We start from the raw sequence: 25975 nt of genomic DNA on the forward strand, positions 1-25975 counted from the left end.
GAGGCTTTCCCACCATGGAAACTGTAGAAAAACAAATATTGGATTTCCCAGACTCCCTTTACCTCAAGCATCACATGACCTAGGGCCACCAATTAGAAGCACCTACCATCTGAGCTTAGAATTAGAAGCTCAGAAGAGAAAAAGCAGAGACTGCCATCTCTGTTCTAATGACTGGCTCCCATTTCTGAAGACAGCGATGGGAGCAATTCTAGAAGCAAGTGCAAAAGCTAAAGGGTATGAGAATTTGCCCTACTTGCAGGCTAATAGGTTCTTGTGGGAGCAAAGTGGATGAGCCAGATAGATACTTAAATACACAGGAAAACACACTGAATCTTTTATAATGGGCAGTAAGAGTGTCTACCCCTTTGCTCGGTAGGAGCATACTATTTTTACTTTCCAAGACTTCTGCTATGCAAGCATCGTTTTTTAAAAAAAAAATTAAATTTAAATTCAATTAATTAACATAGAATGCATTGTTAGTTTCAGAGGTAGAGTTCAGTGATTCATCAGTTGTATATAACACCCAGTGCTCATCACATCACATTGCCAGACACGTCTCCAAAGACAAGGGACAAAAGCAAAAATGAACTATTGGCACTTTATCAAGATAAAAAGCTTTTGCCCAGCAAAGGAAACCTACAGAAGACAACCTACAGAATGGGAGAAGATATTTGCAAATGTCTTATCAGCTAAAGTACTGGTATCTAAATTCTATCAAGAACTTATCAAACTCAATACCCAAAGAACAAATAATCCAGTCAAGAAATGGGCAGAAGACATGAACAGACACTTCTCCGAAGAACACATCCTAATGGCCAACAGACCTGCAATCATCCTTGACAGATAGTCTGGAACACGGGCAACCAGGGCCTCTGCTTGTAAGACATGCATAAAAACAAGATGCCAATGGAGAAATGTCTCCTAACACAGGATTCAACGACCAGTGTTGCTGAAATTAGGGGTGTTAATTGCAGTGACTCAAATGAATAATGGTGCCAGTGGTGTCTTCACCAGACCGGTTCTGCGGTATTATTTCTAGCATTGGCCTTGGCCGCATTGTCTACCAACCTGGTTCTTGGACCCATTTGGAGTTAGTCAGCTCTGGCCAATATTTTCTACTTGGCTTCTTTTGCTCACACCTATCTGTCCTGACTGATACACCCAAAAAGTGGTGACTTTTCATTGGAAAATGCCTATACGTACCCATCTGTTGCCCTTTATTTTGGTTGGTTCATTTAGTCTCTTAGATATTGGCTAAGCCATCTGCCTTCTCATCAGGTGTAAGGTCCCTCCTGAGTCCAGTCTTAAAGAACAACCAAGTGGGATCTGTATCACCCAAAGGTCCTGGACCTGAGGTTAAATTCCCAGATCATACACTTTCTGAAGGCATTGGATGCCTGGCATGCAAGTTGCCAGGACCCTGGAAATTTTGTCTTAATCTAGGATATAAAGAAACTCAGCTTTATGAGGACCACTGCTGAGTTTCTACATTTGTTGATTGTGTTTGTTGATCGTGTACCCCACCACAGAGCTTCCTAGGATAGCATTTCATGGTTCTTGCAAGATACAGTCTTTGTTCATAGATTGTTGGATAAGGACCAGTGTTTTAATATTCCTGGGTTAGTATCCACTTTCTTTGCTGAGAATCATTTCTTAAAAAGTTATGCTTGAAGGATCGTCTCCCAGTTTCCAATTTGATATTGTGTTTCTTGTCTAAAAATGTTATCATTTTTGCATTGTCCTGATTCTAAAAAATACTTTTTTAGCAGTTTTCCAAGACGGAGTGTATATACTGCATCATCTTGCCTCTACGATCAGCTACGTTGATTATATTTTAACTGCACATTTCAAATTAATTACATATCAAGTCATTCTTCCTCTTCATTTAAGGACTCATAAACTGGAGTGGGAAGGGGCTGAAAGGGTCGTCCTCTGGTTTACTGCTCAATTTTTAAAGAAGGAAGGAAATCACACAAGCTATAAGCTTTATTTTTTTTTAAAGATTTTATTTATTTTTTTGACAGAGAGAGACACAGAGAGAGAGGGAACATAGCAGGGGAATGGGAGAGGAAGAAGCAGGCTCCCAGAGGAGGAGCCCGATGTGGGACTCGATCTTAGAACACCGGGATCACACCCTGAGCCGAAGGCAGACGCTTAACGACTGCACTACCCAGGCGCCCCATGCTATAAGCTTTAATGCCCTTTCCCTTTCTTTTAAAAACATGCCATTTGTTAGATTTATTTTGAAGAGTAAAGTAATACTTGCTTATTTTTTATTGGAAAATAAGTGAACTAGTTTTTAAAAAGTCATCCAAAGAGTATTTGCTATGAATGCCTACATGCATTTTTCCCCCAGACACTCATTTTTCACTGTATGTATATTTTTACATGCTTTAAATAAAAGTATATATTTCATTTACATCTTGGTTATTTTTCCACTTAGCTATATATCATTGCTTCTTTTTCTTAACATGCCACTGCTTCTAAAGGTGTCTCCCATTCTTTCCCAAGTGGTGAGGAAAGTGAATGGTTTTAGGAGGCAGTTTCTAGATTTTAAGTTGCCTGCAAATTTACTTTTCATTTTCATATACACAGTCACATACAGGTTTGTCTGGGGCAGTAGGGAGTAAAGTGCAGTGGCTATAATGAAATGTAAAGTTAGACTTACATTCCTAAATGATGTAGGTGAACGCTGGGCTGGAACTTTCTAGACCAACATGGTCATTAATGTGCTCTGTAACTATGTCACCTGCAAGAAGAGAAAAGAATATAGGAATCCCTCCTGGGAATGGCCCAGCCATGCAGGATCAGATGACAGATGTCACAGATAAGTGTCAACACAAGCATTGTTTAAAATGTTAACAATGGGGCGCCTGGGTGGCTCAGTGGGTTAAGCATTTGACTTGGTTTTGGTTCAGGTCGTGATCTCAGGGTCGTGGAACTGAGCCCTGCATGGGGTCTCTGATCAGTGCAGAGCCTGCTTGTCCCTTTCCCACCCCCTCTATTCCTCCCCCTACTCATGAGTGCTCTCTCAAATAAATAAAGATAAAATCTTTAAAAAAAAGAATATATTTAAAGATGTGGGGAAATGTTCATCATATATTAAGAGAAAAAAAGGAAGGTTATTCAGGAGCACGTATACGCTAACGTTTATTTAGTAAAATAAACACATAGAGCTCTATACGGCATGCACACACATGTGTGTGCATGTGTGTTTGCCCACATAGATGATTCCAAGAGCATATATGCCAAGATGTTGGTTCTCTCTGGATAGTAAGATAACGGATGATTTTTTTTTTAAAGATTTTATTTATTTATTCGACAGAGATAGAGACAGCCAGCGAGAGAGGGAACACAGCAGGGGGAGTGGGAGAAGAAGAAGCAGGCTCATAGCAGAGGAGTCTGATGTGGGGCTCGATCCCATAACGCTGGGATCACGCCCTGAGCCGAAGGCAGACGCTTAACCGCTATGCCACCCAGGCGCCCCATGGATGATTTTTATTTTCCTCTTTGAGATCTCTATTTTAGAAATATTCAAGTTTTACAAAAAGAAGAAGCAAAAAGGTTGGTTGGGTAGCTGGTTGAATGGTGTTATCAGTCAGGGTTCCCCAGAGAAGCAGAACCAATGGGGTAAATAAAGACATCTATAGAGAGACATATCAGGAAAGACTGCCTCACATGACTATGAGGCCGTGGGGCCTCACCATCTGTAGGCTGGAGGCCCAGGAAAGTTGATGGTGCAGTTCCAGTCTGAGCCCAAAGACCTGAGAAGCCGGTGAGCCTATGTGTGAGGGCAGGAGGAGACAGATGTCCCAGCTCAAGCAGAGAGAACAAAATGAAAAGTCAGTATGAAAGGGGAGTCGGGCACAGGAAGGGCACAGGAACCTTCTTGTTCTCTTCAGGCTTCCAGTGGATGGGGTGGGGAGTGATCTTCTTCACTCAGTCTACCAATTCAAATGCTAATCTCTTCCAGAAACATCCTCACAGACATATCCAGAAATCATGTTTTACCAACTCCGGACATCCCTTAGCCCAGTCAACTTGACACATAAAATTAACCATCACAAATGGTATCCTACATCCTAAAGCCTGAGATGAGAGGGAAAGAATATCCATATTGTCATAAAGAGGGTGCTGTGGGAAGCAGATGTAAATACCAGCTTTTTAAAAGCCAGATCTCAAGGTCTCATCCTAGATTTATCCTGCAAAACACTCACCAGGGGTTCTTAGTTTAAAGTACAGTGTTGGGGGGCATATCCTCAATCCCTTCATCAGAAAAATCACTGAAGGGCCTTAGCTTTTTTATAAAACCTCAGAGCAATCAGGTCTGTCTCCTAAAGTGAAGTCTTGAAATGCCACCCCACCCCTCCGGCAGCATCAGAAATCTCATATTTCTAGAATGGATTTTTTTTTTTCCAGTGAACAGGAAGACGGGAATGGGAGAGGAGAGAAAAAAAGAACATATTGGAGATAAACTCAAAGTTTTACCACTTTATGCTCAGATGCTTGCCTCCAGGTCCTCCCCTCCCCAAATCCTCTTGACCTTGGTGGCCCGACTCCCCTTTCATACTGGCTTTTCACACTGGTGTGTTAGTAAGACAGGAGATGTATTTCTTTCATAACTTTTAAATCCATACTGTTATTCAAGTAATAGATGATCTTTGCAGGAAGGTTAGAAAAATAACACACTTAGAGAAATGACAAAGGAAGAGAGGAAACTAAAGATCACATACAAATCTGTTCCCCATCCTCTAAGCACTTCTTGAATTGAAATCATTCTCTAGGCACTGACATAACGCTAGGGGCTGTTCTTTCTCTTGCAACAGCTTCCGTAGGCTAGGTCAATATAGATTTCATCAAGCTAAGTCAGAGCTTGATGAAACATCTGCTGGAGGATGCCTTTGTCTGCTGAGTCTAACCTGCATTGCAGACATCTCTTTCTGGCTCTGACATCGGGGTTGAAAGAAGAACCAGGGTGTCAAAGCAGAGCCCAGCTTTTCCTAAGAAAGGCAGTTGGATATCTGCATGCTACACGGCCCGTTAAGTAAAGAGACAGACTCTGCCCCCCCCATCCTGCTCTCCCCCAACGCACATGGTTCTGTATCACCGTGTGGCTGATGAACTGGCAGGACAGCTCCGGGATATCTCCCCAGCCGACTCGGCCCATCTGACTGACTGGCTAATCGGAAATCCTCTTTTACTACTGGCCGTAGTGATGACTCTTTACTGAGGGCCCGCGGCGTGCTGACCCCCGGGCTGAGCATTTGAGTTTGCCAGATCAGGGAACACTTAACAAACTCTCTGTGAAGTAGCACAACTATCCCTGTCTTTTTTTTTTTTTTAAGATTTTATATATTTATTTGAGAATTTGAGAGAGAGCGAGAGCCTGAGCGGGGGGTGGGGGGACAGGGGGAGAGAATCTCAGGCAGACTCTGCACTCACTGCAGAGCCTGACATGGAGCTGGGTCTCCCAACCCTGAGATCATGACCTGAGCTGGAATGAAGAATGCCCAACTGACTGAGCCACCCAGGCCCTCCTTACAATCCCTGTTTCGTAGATGGGAAACCTGAAACTCAGAGGAGTTAATCTAATGGCTCAAAGGTCACAGGGCTGCAACGTGCTGGAACCAAGATTCAAACCCAGTCTGTCTCACTCTACACGCATTCTCTTAACCGATCTAGTTCGCAGCCTCTCTCTAGTAAATGGACTCACTTTCTAAGGCCGGGGGGCATGTTCATGACTCTAACGGTCCGAGTACAGAGGATGAAGTGTCAGCCACTTAAACCCTACCTCCTAAAATATTCCACCTTGAGACCTAAAATCCATTGCTGTGAGGTCAATAACTGCTGTATGGTTGAGTACAGGTGACTTTTGAATTTTTCTACTTGGTAAGACAGCTCTTGACTCCCAGAAGCTCGTCTACCTTGTGGAATATGAACTAAAAGAACTTCTTTTGGGGATCGATACAATGTATCTTTGACTCCATACTTTTCTTTTCATCCTTTCCTTGTGTCTCAGATGAATTGTGTGTGACAAGGATACCAGTTTCTCAGGCTTCCACCATCTTCTTAGAGTTGGAGAGGCAGCCGGAGGTGGTGAGAGGACCCTTACTTGCTAGGTTAATCCTGGTTTCTCTTTCCTTGGAGGGAATCTGGGTAATGTGAGACTAGATCAGTACAAAGAGTCTAGGAGGCCTTATAGATTTAAAATAAAGAGAAGAGGCTTGGAGTAGAAGAGGAACACAACAGAAACCTTGGAGTGACTGCCATTTTTAAGACGCTAAGAATAAGAAAACAATTAACATTCTGAAAATGACTCTTTTGGCATTTTGGTGACACATAAAACAATACTTTAAATTGCTATCTAACGTTTGGATGCTGGGGCGCCTGGAGGGCTCACTCAGTTAAGCTTCTGATTCTTAATTTTGGTTTAGGCCATGATCACAGGGTCGTGAGACTCAGCCCTGTGTCGGGCTCTGCATTCAACTCAAGTCGGCTTGAGGTTCTCTCTCTCCTCTCCCTTTGCCCCTCCCCCCACTCTCTAAATAAATAAATAAATAAATAAATAAATAAATAAATAAAATCTTTAAAAATTAAAAAAATAAAGTTTGGGTGCTAAATGGATATTTCTTTGAATGCACAAACTTGTTAAGAAAGAGTTACAAAGTAGTAGAATGCCACTCAAGTTTGGTCTTCTTCCCCTGAAAATGAATCCTCACGCCTGCGTTATCGATCTCAGCCTGTCCCGACTACCACAGGCTCTTACTCTTTTCCTTATGTCTTTCTGTATTCCACAGTCTTTCATCTTCTGTCTACCAGGTCCTTCCTTCTGCTGCCCTGCCTTGCAGGCAGAAGCTGCCAGGCTCTGAGGCTCCCCTGACTGCCCATCTATGTCTTGCCTTCCGTTGGGATAACAGGTCCGTGGTTGGCATCCCAGTCCTGCCCCAACACTCACTGATTCCGTGGGACCTGGTGTATGTGCCCACTCCTCTTCCGGAAGCATATCCCCCTTCTGCTGCCCAGCACACGTGGACATCCATTGAGCCTCAGTCTTTGGTGCTCAGGCCTTTCCCATTCACTGTCCTTGAGGCTTTCATCCATCTTCTGGGTTGTACTTCTCACTCCTCAGCAGAGGACCCCCAACTCGCCATCTCAAGGTTACTTTCGTGGGATTACTAGGTCGTCGTTTCCATCTGGCTCTTCATCATCTTACTCCAGCCTCCATTATTGCTTGACTCGGAAACCTTCGTGCACCCCTTCCCATGCTAGACACAGGGCACATGCTTTCTAGACGTGATTCCATGTACTCTTCCTAAGAGTTGTACTGTATTGACTAGGCATTTGGGGCCTGGGAGAATTAATCGACTTGGCTTTGAAGTCCAATCTGTCCAGCTCCAAGTAGCCCCATTCTCTGTGCTCAATGCCTCTGCCACCTAATAATCCACTTCCACAAATTCACTTAGCCCTTTACCATATGTAACAGATGCCCATGTGTTTCCAGGTGGCATCCGAGTCCCACTTTTACTCTGACCTTTATTGTCCCATGGTTTGCAGATTTCCAGTCTTGTCCCCATTCCCTTCCGTGTACCATTTCTAGAAACACAAGCCTTCATCCTTTGCCCTAACACACGGCCTTCCTTTCACAAGATTGTGAAGAGAATCAATTGGCACAATGCCCAGGAAAGTACGTACAATCAGTGAAGGCAAAATTTAATCACACTAGCTGGTGGCGAGCTCATGGCATTTCCCGGCTGTAACAGAACAGCTGCATGTCGTCCTCAGTGACCTTGACAACTTACCACCACCTTCTAAGACTTCCGTTTCCTCTTCTGTGAAGTAAGGAGGTTGGACCAGCTGATATCCGTGGTACCTTCTGATTCTAAACCTTGAAGACTCTCCTTGTTCAGAACGCGTTCTAGCTCCCACCTCAAAGTGACAGGTTTTTCTGATTAAAAAAAACCCATTAAGTCAGAGAAAGGCAATATCAGCAAGCTTTTAGAATTTCCCCCTTCTCTCTCCAGAGGAGGGAGGGGGTGTTTCCTTGTGTTTATTTGAGCCTCTCAAAACATAAGTCATGCAATATGACTGTGACCCATGAGGGCAAAGTGTGACATTTAATCAGAGAAACTGAATAAATCATTGTGTGCCATGACATACTCATGATTATTTTGTCCCTTGGAGTGCAAAGAATCCTGTAGTTTCTAAGAGACTAGTAGGAAACCATGGGGTTTCATCCATGGTTTATTTTGTACTTATGCTCAAATGGCAGATAAGTACTATGGGCTGAATTCAGTCCCCCTCCTCCCCCAAATTTCACATATTGACAGTCTAACTGCCCATGTGACTGTATTTGGAGACAGGACTTCCAGGATGTAACTGAGGTTAAATAATGTCATGAGGTTGGGGTCCTAATCCTATAGGGTTGGTGGCCTTATAAGAAGAGGAGGAGATGGGGCACCAGGCTGGCTCAGTGGGTAGAGGGTGTGACTCTTAATCTCAAGGTTGTGGGTCCAAGCCCCACACTGGGTATAGAGATTACTTAAAAGTAAAATAAAATGTGGGGATCCTCAGTGGCTCAGTCAGTTAAGCGTTGGACTCCTGGTTTCGGCTCAGGTCATGATCTCGGGGGGGGTCAGATCGAGTCCCACATCAGGGTCTGCACTTAGTAGGGAGTCTGCCTGAGATTCTCTCTGTCTCCCTCTGCCCCTCCCCCTGCTGGCATGCTCTCTCTCTCTCTCTCTAAAATCAATAAATAAACTTAAAAAAAAAAGTTAAATAAAATCTTAAAAAAAAACAAAAGAGTATGAGAGAGTTCTCCCCCTGCCCCACCCACCTGAGGACAGGGCAAGAAGGGGAACATCCGAAAGCCAGGAGGAGAGTTCCCAATAGGAAAGCAATCAGCCAGCCCCTTGACTGTGACTTCTGGTCTCCAGAGCTGGGAGAAGAAATCCCTGTCCCTTAAAGCCCGCAGTCTGTGGCATGGTGCGAAGTCAGCCTGAGCAAGCTCACACGTAGTGTTACCTGCATTAGGAGACTGAGTTTGAAGCCCGGCAGCACATGCCCCAATATTTATTTACAGATATGCTATTTTTACTATTTGTCCTTGGAAAAGGTCATGTCTTTGCTTACAGAGCCACAAATTTAAGAACTGTATTTTCAAATAGTATTATTCATTCCAGTAAAAACTTTAGTGGGCACTTTCTTTGCCCGATACACAGAAGATAGCTTTTTTCTCTGCTGACCAAAGGGATTTTAAATTTAAAGAACCAATATCATGCCATCTCGTGTGTTTGCACTTTCCCTTTCAAAGGGATGCCACTCGGACCTACTGAAGAGCTGTTCAATACCAGTTAAAGCCTACCGTGGAAGGATTTCTATCGCACGGGAGCAGTCCCAGGGGAGATGAGACTGTTATAGGATATGTTTTGACAGTGAAGGTCAGATGTTTCTATCATTTCCCCTTCTCCTCCCCCCTCTCTCCTTCCCTATACACACTTCATATCTGTAAACAACCCTGCAAAAAAAAAAAAAGGGTCTTTAGAAAAAATCTAACAATATCCCAAACACTATTAATACTTTTTTAAGTAAGCTCCATGCCCAACGTGGGGCTCAAACTCACAACCCTGAGATCAAGAGTCACACACTCTCCCCACTGAGCCAGCCAGGCGCCCCTGTTAATATTTGAATTGCATTTGCCAGCATCTCATGGGCCTAAATCCAAGGGATCAAATCATATCAGCTGAAGACAGAATTTACATTTTCATCACATATCTGCCTGGGTGTTGAAATGTTTAATAGCAGTAAGTCTTCTATCTACAAAGCACACGCGAGTTTGCAAAATGCTTGTGTATTCATTAACTTCTTGACAACCTCAAGAGCTATCTGGAGCCATCATTCCTGTGTTTCCAGGAGAAAACTAGGCTCAGGAAGATGGGTGGGAGGAGAGGACACAGTTCTGGGAATTCTGAAGCCTCATCCAGTGTTCTGGCTACGGGAACACAGCGGACATAAAGTAACCCGAGCCTAGGGTACGAACAGGAAGGGAGCACTACAGTAAATCTCACAAATGGAAAAAGTCAAATGTGCCTGCCATTTCTGTTTCTGGAGCACTTCCTGCTTTCAGTGACACGGACTAGTCGCCATAGTTACGATGAAACTCCTCAAATGAAGAATAGGTCATTTAGAACTTACTAGTTCGGTAATAGCCAAGACCAGTCGTTTGCAAGCTTTAGGGCTTCCGGACTTCTTGACACTCTTCAAATGATCTTAAAAACTATCGAGGACTCCAGAGAGCTTTTGTTTACATGACTTCTTACTACCCCTTTTGTATCACATTAGAACATAAAATTTAAAGATTTTAAATATCTTATCAATTTGTTAAAAAATAAACAACTGATCACATGTGAAACGAACTATCTCATTTTCACTACAACATAACTATATTTTCCCAAACAAAACCAAAATCGGTGAGAAATCTGGCATGTTGCATAAGTCTGGAAATCTCTTTCACATCTGGCTTCAGAGATCTGGCTCCCTTCTGCTGCCTGGGTCTGTGTTCTAGCTATGGCGACATCATACGTGTAGCTCCGGAAAATTCCATCGCAAACCCATGAGAGAAAGAGAGTGAAAAAGTCAAATGATGTATTCATGTGTTTATGAAAATCATTTTGATCTTGAAATCCGTCTGAGAGGATTTCCAGGGTCCCTGAGCCATACTTTGAGAACTATTGGAATGAACAACAACAAACCCCTAATTTTAAGAACACATGTTTTTAAGGTACAAGCTTTTAAACACATAATCTCTGAGATGAATATCCCTTCCAGTGCAATCAACTAGGTATTAGAGTTCATGTCTTTCCCTTGACTTTAACGGTAATCCAGAGCCAGGAAATTCTATACAAAGAACAAGGACTCCGGTCCATCTAGACTCAGCAAGGACCCCGGGTGAGGGCGGTTATTACCCCAGGGACTATCACTTTCTGTGCAAACACCACACAATTACAGAAGTGCAAAATGTAATTTTGGCCTCCTGACTTACGTAAATTCAACCCTGCATGCTTCATCTTTGTACTGTGAGTGCCGACAAATAAGATTCTCCTAGGAGGTCAACAGATGTGGCGACTAGAGACCGTTCCAAACTCTTGGACTTCTGGGGCCCCAAAGAGAGGGCAGACCTCCATAGGGCGGCCAATCGGAGGCAAAAGGGGCCTCTTTGTCTTGAACACCAACACCCTGTGGTTCTAACACCTTCTCAGATCCGTCTGTGATGTCGTGGGACAGGAAGAGGTCTGAGTGTTGGCTCCATGTTACTCCTCCAACGAGAAAGATATTCAGTGTTTTGCCACACGTCACAATTGGGAAACAGCCAAACGCAGCATAACTTAATAAAGCAATTTAGACGGCACCTGGGTGGCTCAGTCAGTTAAGTGTCTGCCTTCTGCTCAGGTCATGATCCCAGGGTCCTGGGATTGAGCCCCACGTGGAGCCCCACATAGAGCCCCCCATCGAGCCCACAGGGAGCCCCGTATTGGGCTCCCTGCTCAGCGGGGAGTCTGCTTCTCCCTCTGCCCCTTGCCCCACTCTCGTGCTCCCTCTCACTCTCTCTCGGTCTTTCAAATAAATAACATCTTAAAAAAATAAAGTAAAGCAATTTAGAATGCACTGTCTTGTTTCTATATATGCCATCAACTGAGCAAATGACAGAAGAATCATAATCCCTTAATTCATCATTCTTTGTGAAACAGCGTGATCCCCCTCCCTTCCTCCCTTCTTTCTGCCTTTGTTCTTACCTCAAATATCGATTATGTACCCATTATGAATGAGGCACTGTGATAAACAGAACCTCATATTTTTCTGGCTACCAATTCTGTTTATTTGTAATTATTAAATATTCTTTTTTCCTAAATAAGAGGAAGGCTTGCCCATTATTGGACATTAAAATTATAGTAAAGTGCAAAGAAAGCAAGTATAATTGCCCATAGCTAATCTCTAGGGGTAATTTTAATAAATTCTAGATTTTTTCCCTGTGGTTCCACCTAGTTGAGATTACATGTGGACGCCATTTTGTATCCCGATTTGCTTACCACTGAATCAGGAGCACCTTCAATGTTATATAAAGCTCCCCATAAACCTAACTTTAACGCCGAAAGTTGATGGCAAGTATCTCAATGGAGAAATCTTATTTCCCAATTCAGATTTCCTTAGCATCAACTCCTTCCTGGAGGTGGAATTACTTGCAGGGAAGGCTACATTTCCCAGCTTCTGTTAACATACTGACAAATTCCTTTCCCTGGCAGGGTCTCAAAGTGACACCACCAGACGAGGGGCTCATTCCATTGCACCCTCACCGGTATTGAGGGCAATGTTTGTTTACGCACCATCTTTGCTAGTACGATGAGTAAGGGGAAAAAAGCCTACCTTTAAAAAAAAAATTGCACATTGGATTCATAGGAAAATAAAATCTTTAAAAGTGCAAGTAAAGGAGCCCTTGGATGGTTCAGTGGGTTCAGTATCTGACTTCCACTCCGGCTGGTCGTGATCTTGATATCACGGTCGGGAATTGTCCTCATTCAGTGGGGCGGTGGGGGGTGAGGTCTCCTTGTCCCTCTCCCTCTGCCCCTCCCCTGGCTTATGTCCGCTCTATCTCTAAATAAATAAATAAAATCTTTTTTAAAAATTGCAGGTAAAATTAGAGAACACTTTAAAATTCCAAGATAAAAGTTGAATAAAAACACTTGTGCCCACTTTTCATTAATTCAATTAATGAAAGGGAGGCAGAGCTCGGTCATCCTAAAAGTCCTGGAACAGAGTTTTGGTGGCAAACACGGAAACCAGTTCTGATTACTTAATCAGAAGAGAGATGTCTCAGAAGGCCAGTAGGTAGCAAATCAAAAGAGACAGGAAGGCTGGAGAATCAGGCTCACCAAACAGGCACAGCTGCTTGGTAGTTGGAATCAGAACACGTCACACAGTCCACATAGGACACCACTTGGAATTGCCACGTCCCGACACCACTTGGAATTGCCACTGGACGTGTCCAACTGTCCCCTCTAGCACTGCTGTCACTTCATAAACATTATGTCTAAAACGTCTTCCATTTGAGTCATAGACTCTGGATTCAAATCTCTGATGGGCTGAACGTAGGTCACACGATGGTGCCTGGGATGCTAGGGGGTGGGGACAGTGAGCATTAGGCCATTTTGGCTTTTATGAGAGTATGGATTCTAGGTTGCAAGACCTTGATCAAAGACCACTATAAATATTTATGTAAAATTCTTTGTTTAATAATATATTTTAGAAATCTGGTTAATCTTAATTACAGCTGAATGTTTAGATTGTGCAGTAGGTCATGAGATTATCTAGTCCAGAACTGCAAACTCAAATGTCTATTCTATCTTCCAATGTCAGTGGGGTGGGACATACGGGAGTGGTGGGGACTGTGGAAAACTGAAGAGAATCATGGGTCAGGGGGACACCTCTGACTTGGCTTCAGCTGACGGTGGCTAGAACCCAACACGAACCAAACGTTGACAATTCTTTCAGCTTTTCAGAACATGCCCAAAGTCTGTTTTTGTGAAATTTCCTGATTTTAAAATTTGCAACTAAACTCAAAATGAGAAAAACAATGACACCATGGCTTTTCAAACGTCAGGGCTGCAGGCCGCCTCCAAGAGTGGAAGCTTTTCATTTGAAAAACCAAAACAGGGAGATGAGGCCTAAGAAGGTGGACCATGCCTGAGGCCCAACAGCTTAGCTGGGGGTAGAGCCAGGGCTCCAAGCTTGGTCTCTCCAAGAAAAGCCAATGTTTCACTACCCATCTCTGCAATCACTTCTCTTGGAAATAACCTCCTCAAATTCGGGAAAAGTGGAACAGGGTCTGTGCTTCTTCCAGCAGCAGCAGTGTTTGTAAAATGTTTATAAATTCCTAGAATCTGCCAGGCCGACAGAAAGACCGTATAGTGACGTCAGGTCAGAATTTAAATCTTAACTTGTACTACTTTCTAAGTGGGTAACAAGGGGCTAATTACTTATCCGGGTCACAGTCATGGGAAACGTTAAGAGCACTTTTCATAAGGCTGTGGAGAGGATGAAATAAGATTTCATATTGAGAGTGCCTGGCACGGTGCCAGGACCATACTAAAAAACACTGCACGGGATAATAACACGATACCCAGCGGGAAGCTGTCTTGTTCTCTTACCTAGAGTGCGCGAAGCAGGGAGGGAAGAACGAGGACTAACGCGTTTCTCGGTGGGGGTGAGTTATGGATGAACCTCCGGGCGGAATTCTAACACGAGGATTAAGCGCAGTTTCCACGCACACCCCAGCCTTCCTGGGACTCCAGTGCGAGTTTACAGCCACGGCCAGCGGCATGGGGCGCGCGTACCCCGCCCGCAGCGTTCGGAGGCACTCTCTCCGGGAGACCTCGGTGAAGCGGATGGTGGAGCACACGCCAGTCCCAGGGGCTCCGGGCTGGGGAGGGGACGCGCGGCGTTTCAGAGGAGAAAGTGGCAGCGGGCGGTTTCACTGGCGCCCTAGGCCCGCCCGCCGGGGGACTCGCTGCCACCTGCGAGCTTTCTCTGCAGAACGCGGGAGCCATCGCGGCGGCGGAGGGGCGGGGGCAGGGGCGGAGGCGGCACCCAGGGGCCGGGGCCGGGGAGGCCGGGACCATCGCAGCGACAATTTCTTCTCCGGCGGCGGCGGGGACGGCTTCAGGCTCGGATCGGCCGGCCTGCGCGTGGGTTCTCCAGGGACCTGCCGGGCGCGGGTTCTGGGGAGCGCGCCGCGGAGGGGCGGACGGGGACGAGGACGAGGTCGAGGGCGAGGAGGAGAGCCGGACGCGGGCCGGCGCGAGCGGACGGAGCAGAGCCCCCGCGCTGCGCGGCGGGGAAGCGGCGCGCACGGCCGTGGCCGGCGAGCGGGCGCTCCTCGCCGGGGGGGCCGCATCACCCGGCTGCAGGGCCTTCTAGCAAAAGCCACCGCGGCCGGGGCTGCAGAGGCCAGACGGATGCCACGGCCACACGGCAGGCGCGGGGACAGCCGCCGCAGCCGCCGTCCCACGCGGGCTCCGGACACCGGGGCCGCTGGTGAGTGGACGCGCGCGTGCGTGAGTGTGAGCGCGCTCCGGCCCTGGCGAGGGGGCACGCCGGGGGCAGGTGCCCGCGGGCCCCTTTCCCGCCGGCCGCGTCCGGTCCCGGGCTTGCTCGGCGGGGAGAAAAGGCGCGCTGCCGGGGCTCGCTTCCTTCCTGCCGGTCCTGCGAGCGGCCGCCTCCGCCACGCCGCCGGTGCGCAGCCCCCGCCGGCCCCTAGGGGTTACTTTCACCTTGATGGGGAAGGCAGGAAGCGGTGGCTCCCGGTGGCGGGGCGGGACTCCGGCGGCGACCTATGCGCCTAGGCTTCCGATCCCCACTCGGGACGCAGCCTTGGGGTGGGTGCCGGCGTTCGGAAGGCCCCCTGCGCTGTTTGGGGGGCGCGCGGTGTGGGGACAGCAGCGCGAGGGGCGCGCCTTTCTAGATGGTGTTTACTTTTGTGCCTTCTCTGAGCGACTCTAAGACATGTCGCCTCACCTGAATCATTGTAGCCTTAACCAAAGAATGAGTCCATAAAGGAAGTGGAATGTCGCTGGGACATAATTTTCCAGAACTCTCCAAAACAACCCCCACTGCTGATCCAAGAGCCTAAGGTACTCTAATTACTGGGGGGAAAATAAGTTGTATAAGTCATAAGCTGTGTAGGAAACAGAACCTGATCAAGAGGATTGAAGAAATTCTTGTGTTTGGCTGGAGCGGGAGCAGGGGTGGTTTTCTGGAAATCCGTGTTTGATGTTAAGTGCAACAGACATCTTTCAAAGTAAGCTCCAGTGAGCACCATGCTTTCCAAACATCCTGCTAATCACTGAGAACAAAATGAAGGCCTAGGTTTTAGGGGTGTCCAGAATGATCGTGGCTCTCACTAGGGTGCAGATTTATGATCTCATGGTTCAAGGCCCTGTCAAGGTCAATATGGCAGATTTGTTCCAGCAGTTAAGTTACACCTGGATGTTTGATTTCCTGTTCCAAGATTGGAGTGGGGGGGTGGGGGCTACTTCTTCTATGGTGGCTTTACACAGAGATTAAGCCACTGTGTTCTGTTTCTTTCCAGGCCTTGTTTGGGTCGGCAATCTTGTATTTGTGGGATGGATGCTCAGCTAAACTTGTAAAGTGTGCTGGGCCAGAGCCTGGTAGCGGGCACTGTGTAGCCTCTTCTAAATATCTCTGCTTCTTTTTAATACAAGTTAGTGCCTTGGAGAAAGAGCCTCCTCTTGTTTACCATTTTCTCCATGACAGCATCTTCATTCAAAGACATGAGCTGTTACTGCAGTCTACCTAGAAAATGAGCCGGCTGCTTGTTTTCTGTCCAAGCATGGAGACAGCAAATAGTTTGCCCCTTGGGAGCCTGCTTTTGCATGTACTTCAGCTGTCATTTCTGTATGGTTCTTGGGAATTTTAAGAAGAAATGTGTTTTCTTATATTCTCTTGTGAAATAAGCACCATTTACACAATCAGGCAGAGACTCCTAGCCCGTTATTCATATTGCCAACTTCTGGGAGCCAGTTTCTTGCCTACTTTTGTGCCTTTTGGTAGGACCCAGTACCAGTGAGAGGCTTGGAGGAAGAAATGGCAGAATCATAGCCCCAGGGTATCTTCCACAGAGAGGTTTCTTCTGGAGAGGAGAATGACTCTGGGGTTGGCCCCTGAAATGACTGATAAAAATAGTTAGGGAATTGTTAATAACAACTACCTCTTTTTACTTTCAGCACGTAGGACTTAATACAGCTTAGCCAAATTCCTCCTTTAAGGACCCTTCCCAAGCCTACGGACAGCTACAACCCAGGAAGCGAGGTTGCCTTTTACAGGGGAAAAAAGCCTGGTAGTTCTTGCTTAAAATATGAGGGGGCAGGAGGAATGTGAGAGATGCCCAGGAAGCTGGGTACTTGGAAGAATACTTTTACCAACTGGACTACGTTTTAATCCACTGTGTTTATGATTGTGTCCAAGGCTAGCATTTTTTTCTCAACGCCGTGAGGGATTTGTAAATAACTTCATTTGAAACGATGAGAAATGACTCATGGTCATCCTTGAAAATATGTGAGTCACGTTTTGGTCCCTTAGGGCTAATGGATTACAGCTGCTTAATAAATATGTGTTACGTGAATAGCAATTCTACAATTTTTATCTTCCCAACTTAGCTCTATCAGCTCTTCTAGAATGGATTGTTATTAGCCATAACTTGGTTTGAATTACCAATCATTTCATCAGAATGAAGCCCAGTTGATACGTTCAACGAAGACTGACTTCCTCGACCAAAGGAACAGTAAGGATCCCTCCAACACAAAACAAAAACAAGCAGCAGGGTATTGGTACCTGTTGGCTTGCTCATCCCAGCTCTCTGAACATGTGACTGGTCCAATTGGACATGTGAATGGACATTCAGAATTCCTGAGTTGACATCAGAATGTTCAACTCAGGAATAATCTGGATGTAGCTACATCTGGATGTGGCTTTTGTCAGAAATGATTTGCATCTCTAAGCAAATCAGGTGAACTTCTGGTACATTCCTGTATCTCATCATGCTAAGTAGAAGAGCCAGTTAAACAGTTGGCAAATTGCTAAGTCTTCAAAGCACATGTTGTTCGAGTTTTTAAATTTTAAATTAAATCCGTGTTATGTTTGTCCTTTGATGTGATTGCCTCAGAGATATTAATTCAGACTGCTGGTTACTTAGTAACTTAGATTTATTAAAAGCAGTCCCTGGATATAAGTACAAATAATTCATATGTTTTGATTTGCTCTAGTTAGCCTCTCAAGTTACTCTTGGAAGTGGGAGCATTCTCTGATCTTGAATATTAAGGGTATTACACCTTTCTTTTTCTTTTCTTTTCTTTTTTTTTTTTTTAAATAGTGTGACTTTCCATCCCCAATCATTAGAAGTTTACCCTGTGGTTCTTGATCTAGTTTCAGGGTGCAAGATTAGAAAACTGTCTGAAATTTACCTGGATATTAACATTAGGGTGCATATTAATAATGCACATCTTCTCTTTGATATCCTTCCTTTTACATCTTTCAATCAAGCTTATTTCATTCTGAACAAAAGTCAGACTTGTAAAATTTTTTTCTATTGGGCTGTGTTCAAAATAAATACATAAAATAAAACATTGCTTATCACTGTTTTGAACACTGCTGTTCTCTGTGTAATGAAGCATGACCATTCTTACTAAGGATTTGCTTCATACGTAGGCACTTGAGCACTTGAACCTGAGGTAAACGCATGTTCCTTCCATGTCTTATTAAGGTCCTTGAAAGCCAGGGTGTGGAATTTTGACTAGACGAGGTGGCCAGTTCAAGGTAGGTTCCTTGAAAGGAATAAGTGACAACAGCGTCCTTTTAGAAGAGTATTTGGCACTTGAGTGGATTCATCGAAGAAGGGAATTGGGGTGGAATCTAGTGGCAGATAATGACAGCCTGACGAGGTTGCATCCCAGTGACACTGAATGGAGAAGGGAGAATGTCAGGCAGTCAGACCGATGTCATGTGGAAGAGGAACAGTGCACCTGACCTCATTGACCATGACCGGCTCACCTGTTCCCCATCCAGTTGATCACAGCATCCTTTCCTGCTGAGCCCTGGTGTAACCTCAGAATCTTGTAAACACTTGGCAGATATTTATTAATAAATATTAGTTACTTTGTACAGTGCCAGGCACTGTACAAAACCTTAACTCATGTCATCTCAAGGATGGTGAAGTGATTAGAAACATGGATTTTTTTTTTTTTTGTCATTGATTAGCTGTGTGTCATTGGGTAAGTTACTAACGTCTCTGAGTTTTGGTTTCTTCATTTTTCCATTGGGATATTCATATCGGTCTCATAAGATTTGGAGCAGGGTTAAATGAATAAACAGGTGGAAATGAAAAGTGTTTAGAAGTTTCTGGCACGATGTTAAGTGCTGAATGTGTTATTATTAATTCACAGAACAACCTTATGCAATAGGTATCATTTTGCAGATTAAAACATTGAGTAGAGAGAGGCTCAGGGTCATAGCTGGGAGTGAAACACAGACAATGACTCCAGTGCTTTCCTAGCGTGTGTACATGCCTGTCTGCTGTACTGCATGCGCGGGGCTCCGAATGCTGCCTGGGGCAGGACACGTGGGCACCGGTCCCATGGAGAGTCAGGGTTCCAGTCATTTCCACTGTGGAATTGGCCATCTCCAATATAGAGTGAATACCCAGATTATCATACAAAATTTTTGCTAGTTTTCCTTGATATTTTGGTCGTGTTTTTCATGAAGTTCTTCGTTAAGAAGCACTCCAATTTGTATTTTCACATGTGTTTGAAAAACAGGCTGTTTTTTGTTTCTGGCAGGTGACATATGCAGTGCATATCTATTTGTTACATCTTATGCTCAGTGATTCTTTGCTAAAGGCAGAGAGGCTATGTCTCCCTAATGAATGCACAATATTATAATGTATCCATTATATTTATATAATATAATATGGTGTATTTGTATAACAGGATATATACGGTTTATACAATGTATATAGTATATATATATTGTATGACATGTATTATATACATCTCTATACATTATATAATATATGCTTTATCATTCACTATGTTAGGGAGACACAGTAATTGTAAGGAGTCACTGGGTATGAAGAGAGATATTACTAATGAGTATGTGTATCTTGTATTATTGGGCAGATATCAGTATTCTGGAAAACACCATCCACCATTCCACCATCTATGCGACCCACCTCTCTCTACACCCCCAGAGTCTCCTATGTCTTCCACTCCTCAGCCATGGTGGAGTTAATGATGACATTTCATAGCCATTGTTATTCGGGAGGGCGCCTGGGGGGCTCAGTCGGTTAAGTGATTTTGGCTCAGGTCATGACCTCGGGGTCCTGGGATCAAGCCCCACGTCAGGCTCCCTGCTCAGCACAGAGTCTGCTTGAGATTCTCTCTGCTCTTCCCCCTCACTTGCTGGCGCTCTCTCTGTCTCGAAGATAAATTAATAAATCATAGGGCTCCTGGTGGCTCAGTCGGTTTCGCATCTGCCTTCAGCTCAGGTCATGATCCCAGGGTCCTGGGGTCAAGCCCCGCATTGGGCTTCCTGCTCATCGGGGAGTCTGCTTCTCCCTCTCCCTTTGCCTCCTCCCTGCTCATGCTCTCTCTCTCTCGCACTCTTTCTCAAATAAATGAATAAAATCTTTAAAAATAAATAAATCTTTAAAACAGTAACCATTTTTATTCAGAATATTTTATAGAATAACAGCAAAATAATTTTAGCTATTTTTGACTTGTTCAAGTAATTATGTTTAATTATAAGGGGCCACATTTTAATTATAGGTGGGAAGACTGCCAGAGCAACAAAGAGTAAAAAATCCATAATTCCGCCAGAAGTTCTTTAGGGTGGAATACGTCATCACAGATTTCGGTATTTTACCATTACATTAATTCTTGCAATTCTTTGGTCTTATAAATACCTTTCAGAAATCTGTAACTGGTATTGTGTTTTGGTTTTTTTTGTTTTTTGTTTTCCCTAAGGAGGCAAATCTTTCCTTGGTCTTGTAAAAAGTTAATGGCTACTGTTTAGTTGAGAAACATTTTTGAAACTCATCTTTAAAAAAATTGTCTTCGTCCTTTCATTTAATTTTTCATATCAATTATACATTATTATTTAAAGTTCAATTCCTTTTATTTTTTTAAAGATTGTATTTATTTACTTGACAGAGAGAGAGAGAGTGAACGGAAGAGAGCACAAGCAGGGGCAGGAGCAGGCAGAGGGAGAGCAGGGAGCCCAATGTGGGGCTCGATCCCAGGACCCTGGGATCATGACACTCTGATCCACCCAGGTGTCCCTAAAGTTCAATTCCTTTTAAAGGAACTGATTTTAAATGTTGGGAGTTTAAATCTGATTTAAAGGAAATAAAGATGGGCTTTCCCGCAGGTCCCCACCTGTGGCCGTAGTAAACCTGGACGGCTTCCTAGCCTGGATTGATCCCTGGAAGCCTGCCTGAGGGTTGGGAGGAGCCGGCTGGCACCCTCTTTGTTTCTCACCACACCTCCTGCCCTCCTGTTTCGAGCACCCCTCCGTGGGTGTGAATCTTGGGCCAAGCCGGCTCATCAGTCCCTCTTTCAGTAGCCTAGGGTTATCACCACCACCCCTAGGATGCCTAGCAAGTCAGGAGCTTGGGCGAGATGCCCTGTGGCCCCTGTTCCCCAGGGAGCGTAAGGGCACCTGAGAAAAATGGTTCCTAAATTAAAAAAAAAAAAACAAAAAACAAAAAATATAACCCTTATTAAGGATGAAAGAACTTGAGCTCCGGTGGATTTGGTGTTTTGTTTTTTAGACCTTTGCTCTACTTTCGTCTCGCTGGTTATCACAGTAAATGAACCAGAGAATCAACTCAGCCTCATACAAGAGATGACTGTTCAGGGACCATCAGGAATTATTCGTTTTGATTGTTTGACTTGATGACTCTCGTAATTTGGAAACAGGAGGCCAGTGATGACTCATTGTTAACCCTTCCTGGCCCGGAGTGACACTTGCCTGTCTGTTTTCCTTGGCAGGTGCTCAGAAAGCAAGTCCAGCGTGGGTCCCTTATGAGAGTGTAGCATTCTGAACGTCGGTGGCTGGGGCAACCACCAGCTGTGCCCTTTTAGTTAAAAAGCAGAAAGAAAGCCAGAATCAGTAATCGCAATTATGGTTCTTTTCAGCTCATCTAAGGACTGTGTGATTTTATTCACCGTTACTAGAACCATAGCTTTTAACACTGGAAATGTGCATTTCAACCATGAAGAAGAGATGTAGAGAGGCCTTTATGCCTGTGGGTTCTTGCTTCAGTCTTCTGATAGGTTGACTCGGGTTCTTTTTCCAGTCTGTTTTGTCCTTGAAGGGCTGGTTTATGAACTGTTCCACGAGATAAGTTTTCTTTCACGGAAACAAAAAGACATGACGGGTGGAACAAAATTAGAAGAGAGAGGCCTGAAATCAGTCCTTGTAAAAATGGGTCAGAGAAATGGCTCACTGAATGGCTCATGAGAGTACTTTAAGCAAAGAAAGCAAAACAAAAAAGATGAAAATCGCTTGGTATCATTAGTGGGTGTGGAACTTTGTTTTTCCCATTAATGGAAAATCTATGAGATGAAAATACAGGTTGAAAGCCATGCAGATGGCATCACGTTCTTAGGGCATAAAGGTTATTTTTCTGTTGCCAAGTATAACATTATTGAAAGACCTAGATTATTAACTGGAGTGATGCGTCTCATACTAGTCTCCAAAAACCAAAATGGCCTCCATACCACCAACTTGTAATTCAGTTAAGTTTGGATGGGGCCGAGGAGCCTTCATTTTAACAACCTTTGCAGAGGGTTGGTTCTGATGTGCAGTTGGTCAATAAACCACACTTTGAGAGAAAAGAAACCCATGGAGCTAGATCTGATTTTGTGTTCAGATCTGCGTTTTTATTTTTAAGTAATAACGTATACAGTAGGGCCGCCTTGGAGTTTTTTTAGTGGCACTGTATTCCATGTTTCATTTTCTTATTAATACCAGTTTTTGGATGCATGGAATCAGAAAACCCCAGGGTTGGTGGGAATGTTTAGACGGAACACCGCACATCCTGAATGGCATGTGTTGGGATGGAGCAGAGAGGGTTTGATCAAAGAGGGAAGTAGGGGGGAGACATCCACTGGGGAGCAGTGGAATACAAAGTCTCTTCGTGCCCAAGAAAAGGGGTCCGCAGATCTCTGGCACTAAAGGGCCTCCAAGGAAGGGTGTTTAGACCTCTTGTGGTAGGCACTAGGTTACCAGCGTGCCTTGTTTCGTGCCGGTCTTACCCGATGCAAACAAGTGTCACACATGCTTGTGACACAGCATCTGGCCCAGAAACAGAGGATTACGGAAGAGGTGGGCAAAGCCAACTGGTTTGTCCCCATGAAGGCAGAAGGGAGAAGGGGGAGGGGGGCACTTAGGGCCTTCAGTTTGGCAGAACTGGCACCAAAGGGTTTATGCAGCAGATTTCTCTGTGTTTCTGATGGTCTGTAGCCAGTTCCATGCTCTTTCCAGCAACTCCATGTGATGTGTGTTAACACTGAGGCCACGACCCAGCGGGGCCATCAGGCCAGAGCAGTGCCTCTGGATTTAGAGAGCCCCTGAGTAACCACTACGACTCCCTACCTTAAAAATATTGTGAAGGAAGAAGGGCAGAATTCAGCTCTGTTTGGACCAGAAGAACAGACTCAGGACTTTGCCAAAATTCACACGTCTGGAAGGTGGCAGGGCCAGGATTAAAACCAGGAGCTGCCCACTCAAAACTGATAGACGTCACGGAGGTATAATTTGTCTGGTTATGAAGTGATACCTGCTAGGAACAAACTGTACAGAAATGGACGAATGGAACGTGGAAGGCCTTCATCATCCCATCCGTGAGAGAACACCTGGGAAAAATTCAGTGTGTGTTGTTCCGACCTTTTTCTTGCAAATGCTGATATACGTTAACTGCATATGTATGAGTATCACAGGGATGGAGTCATACTTTCTATGTTACTGTACGACTGGCTTTTTCCCCAGTTCATCACGCTAGAACTTGGACTTCTTCCTGGTTCCGTGCGCGTAGATGTAAGTCCTTTCTTCTGGCTTCATCAACTAGAGATATTCTCTATTTTAAGTAACACCCTTTTGATGGCTATTTTTACTTCCTAAATTTTCATATTTTTAAACCATGCTGAGATGAGAGAGAAAGAGGGAGGGGTGTGTGTGTGTCTGTGTGTGTGCATGTGGTATATTATTTGGCTTAAGGGAAAATCTTAGAATTGCTTGCTCAACAGGAGTGTGTATTATTTTTAAAAATTGCTAATTTTTCTTCCAATCCTCATCAATGTTTAGTATGGTCAGTCATGAGGTTGTATCAATCAAATAAAAGAAGATGCCTTGTTCAAATTTGTAGTTTCTTAATTATTAGTGAAAGGAAGCATTTTTCCCATTACTTAGCTGTTTATATTTCTCTTGTGACTTGTTCATTCCGTTTGCTTGTTTTTATTCAACCCTATCTCTTTCTTATGTTTCTGCAAATGCTCCCTATGCTTTAGAAGCACGAGATGTTATAACTGGCAAGGGATGGAAACTCTTTTTGTTGTCATTTTCCTTTCTGAGGGATTTTTAAGGTACTAACTGGACATTAAAAGTAATGCTTTAAAATAATGTCAGACTTTAGTTTTATTTTTTATAAGATATTATTTATTTATTTGACAGAGCGAGAGCACAAGCAGGGGGAGGGGCAGGCAGAGGGAGAAGCAGGTTCCCCACAGAGCAAGGAGCCTGACGCGGGACTCGATCCCCGGACCTTGAGATATGACCTGAGCCGAAGGCAGATGCTTAACCTACTGAGCCACCCAGGTGTCCCAATAATGTCAGACTTTAAAAGTAAGTAAATGAGGGGTGCCTGGGTAGCGCAGTCATTAAGCGTCTGCCTTCGGCTCAGGGCGTGATCCCGGCGTTCTGGGATCGAGTCCCACGTCGGGCTTCTCGGCTGGGAGCCTGCTTCTTCCTCTCCCACTCCCCCTGCTTGTGTTCCCTCTCTCGCTGGCTGTCTCTCTGTCACATAAATAAATAAAATCTTTTTTAAAAAAATAAATAAATAAAAGTAAAGGACATGGGATTTCTGTATATCCTTTACCCCCCTTTCCCCAAACATGAGCAGCTTACATAGTCAACGATAGGTATCACACTCAGGAAGGTGGCCCTGTCACATCGTTGCTGTCTAACTCACACACCTCATTTGCATTTCCCCCGCGTCCTTCTGGACCAGAGTCCCCCGCAGGGTTGCGCCTGGCGTTCAGTTTTTTGTCTCTGTGTTCTCTTTTAATTTGAAAACCGTTCTTCAGTCTTTCTCTGTCTTTCATCATCAGACACTTTTTGAGAGCATAGCCAGTTTTATGGAAACTCCCTCCATTTGGGTGGGCCTGATGCTTCTTCATGAGCGTGTGTGTATGTGCGTGTGCACATGTGTGCGTGCGTGTGCAGTGGCAGATTGGCTGTGGACTCAGGGAGGCAGCAGACTTGGGGGGGAGCTATTTCCAGATTTCACCAGGTGTCGTGCAATTGATTAGATGTTGGTACCGTTCATCGGGGTGGGGGCAAGTTTCATCTGTGCCAGTCTGCCTTTCTGTCCACATCAGCATGGACAATATCTTTGCCTGCATTTGTCCCACACCTCAGTATGTCCCCTTAAATTCCAAGGTCTGTGTCTTCTCAGAATCTCCCCCAATAGCTATGTATCCTTCTCCAATCTTTTTACCACTTAGTCCCCATCTGGGCTACCTCACCCACAGTTGCCTTCCAGCCTAGGGGCCGGTTCCTCTCCTCTGTAACTTGATCCACTGCTGCTAGACTTTTTTTTCATTCGGCTATATTGAGGTGCAATTGGCAGAGACTACTTGAATTTAATAAAGATGTACTAAGTGCCTAGTTTGGGCAGGTGGCCTTATGGGGCAGAGTTGCGAGAAGCTGAATGTAATCAAGGAGATTCAGGGCCATTTCGCCTAGTGGTCAAAGGAAACTGTACCCTTGTCTTGCTCTTTACAAAGAACTAATTCCACACAGATCAAAGGTATTTATTCAGAAATATCCAACCGTAAAATTACTGGAAGAAAAGATGGGTGGACATGTTTTTAAAAGTTTTTTTGGATTCTATTAGCCAGGATCTTGTTGAGGATTTTGGCATCCATATTCATTAGGGAAATCGGTCTGTAATTCTCCTTTTTGATGGGGTCTTTGACTGGTTTGGGGATCAAGGTAATATTGGCCTCATAGAATGAGTTTGGTAGCTTTCTTTCTGTTTCTATTTTTTGAAATAGCTTTAGGAGAATAGGTATTATTTCCTCTTTGAATGTTTGGTAGAATTCCCCAGGAAAACCGTCTGGGCCTGGAGTTT

At 44.6% G+C, this 25975-nt stretch overlaps 2 protein-coding genes across 9 annotated transcripts in view; one reads left to right on the top strand and one right to left on the bottom strand.

The window, feature by feature from the left end:
- ANKRD22 (ankyrin repeat domain 22) overlaps positions 1 to 14609 on the bottom strand; it is a 57962-nt gene extending 43353 nt beyond the window's left edge. For 2 of the 4 annotated variants that reach the window (XM_034662399.1, XM_034662398.1), the window contains exon 1: positions 14199 to 14337. The gene's annotated coding sequence lies outside the window, so the exon portion shown is untranslated. Of the gene's footprint in view, positions 1 to 7799; positions 7946 to 14198 lie in introns of all 4 variants that reach the window. The other 2 variants (XM_034662400.1, XM_011218624.3) reach the window with 2 other exon arrangements.
- The window catches only part of STAMBPL1 (STAM binding protein like 1), a 47761-nt gene continuing 35871 nt past the window's right edge, over positions 14086 to 25975 (top strand). For 3 of the 5 annotated variants that reach the window (XR_004626097.1, XM_034662394.1, XM_034662397.1), the window contains exon 1: positions 14953 to 15084. The gene's annotated coding sequence lies outside the window, so the exon portion shown is untranslated. Of the gene's footprint in view, positions 14255 to 14952; positions 15085 to 15325; positions 15681 to 25975 lie in introns of those variants that run through there. The other 2 variants (XM_034662395.1, XM_002914388.4) reach the window with 2 other exon arrangements.

This window comes from Ailuropoda melanoleuca, chromosome 6 (genome assembly GCF_002007445.2).
Source record: "Ailuropoda melanoleuca isolate Jingjing chromosome 6, ASM200744v2, whole genome shotgun sequence".
Lineage (NCBI taxonomy): Eukaryota > Metazoa > Chordata > Mammalia > Carnivora > Ursidae > Ailuropoda > Ailuropoda melanoleuca.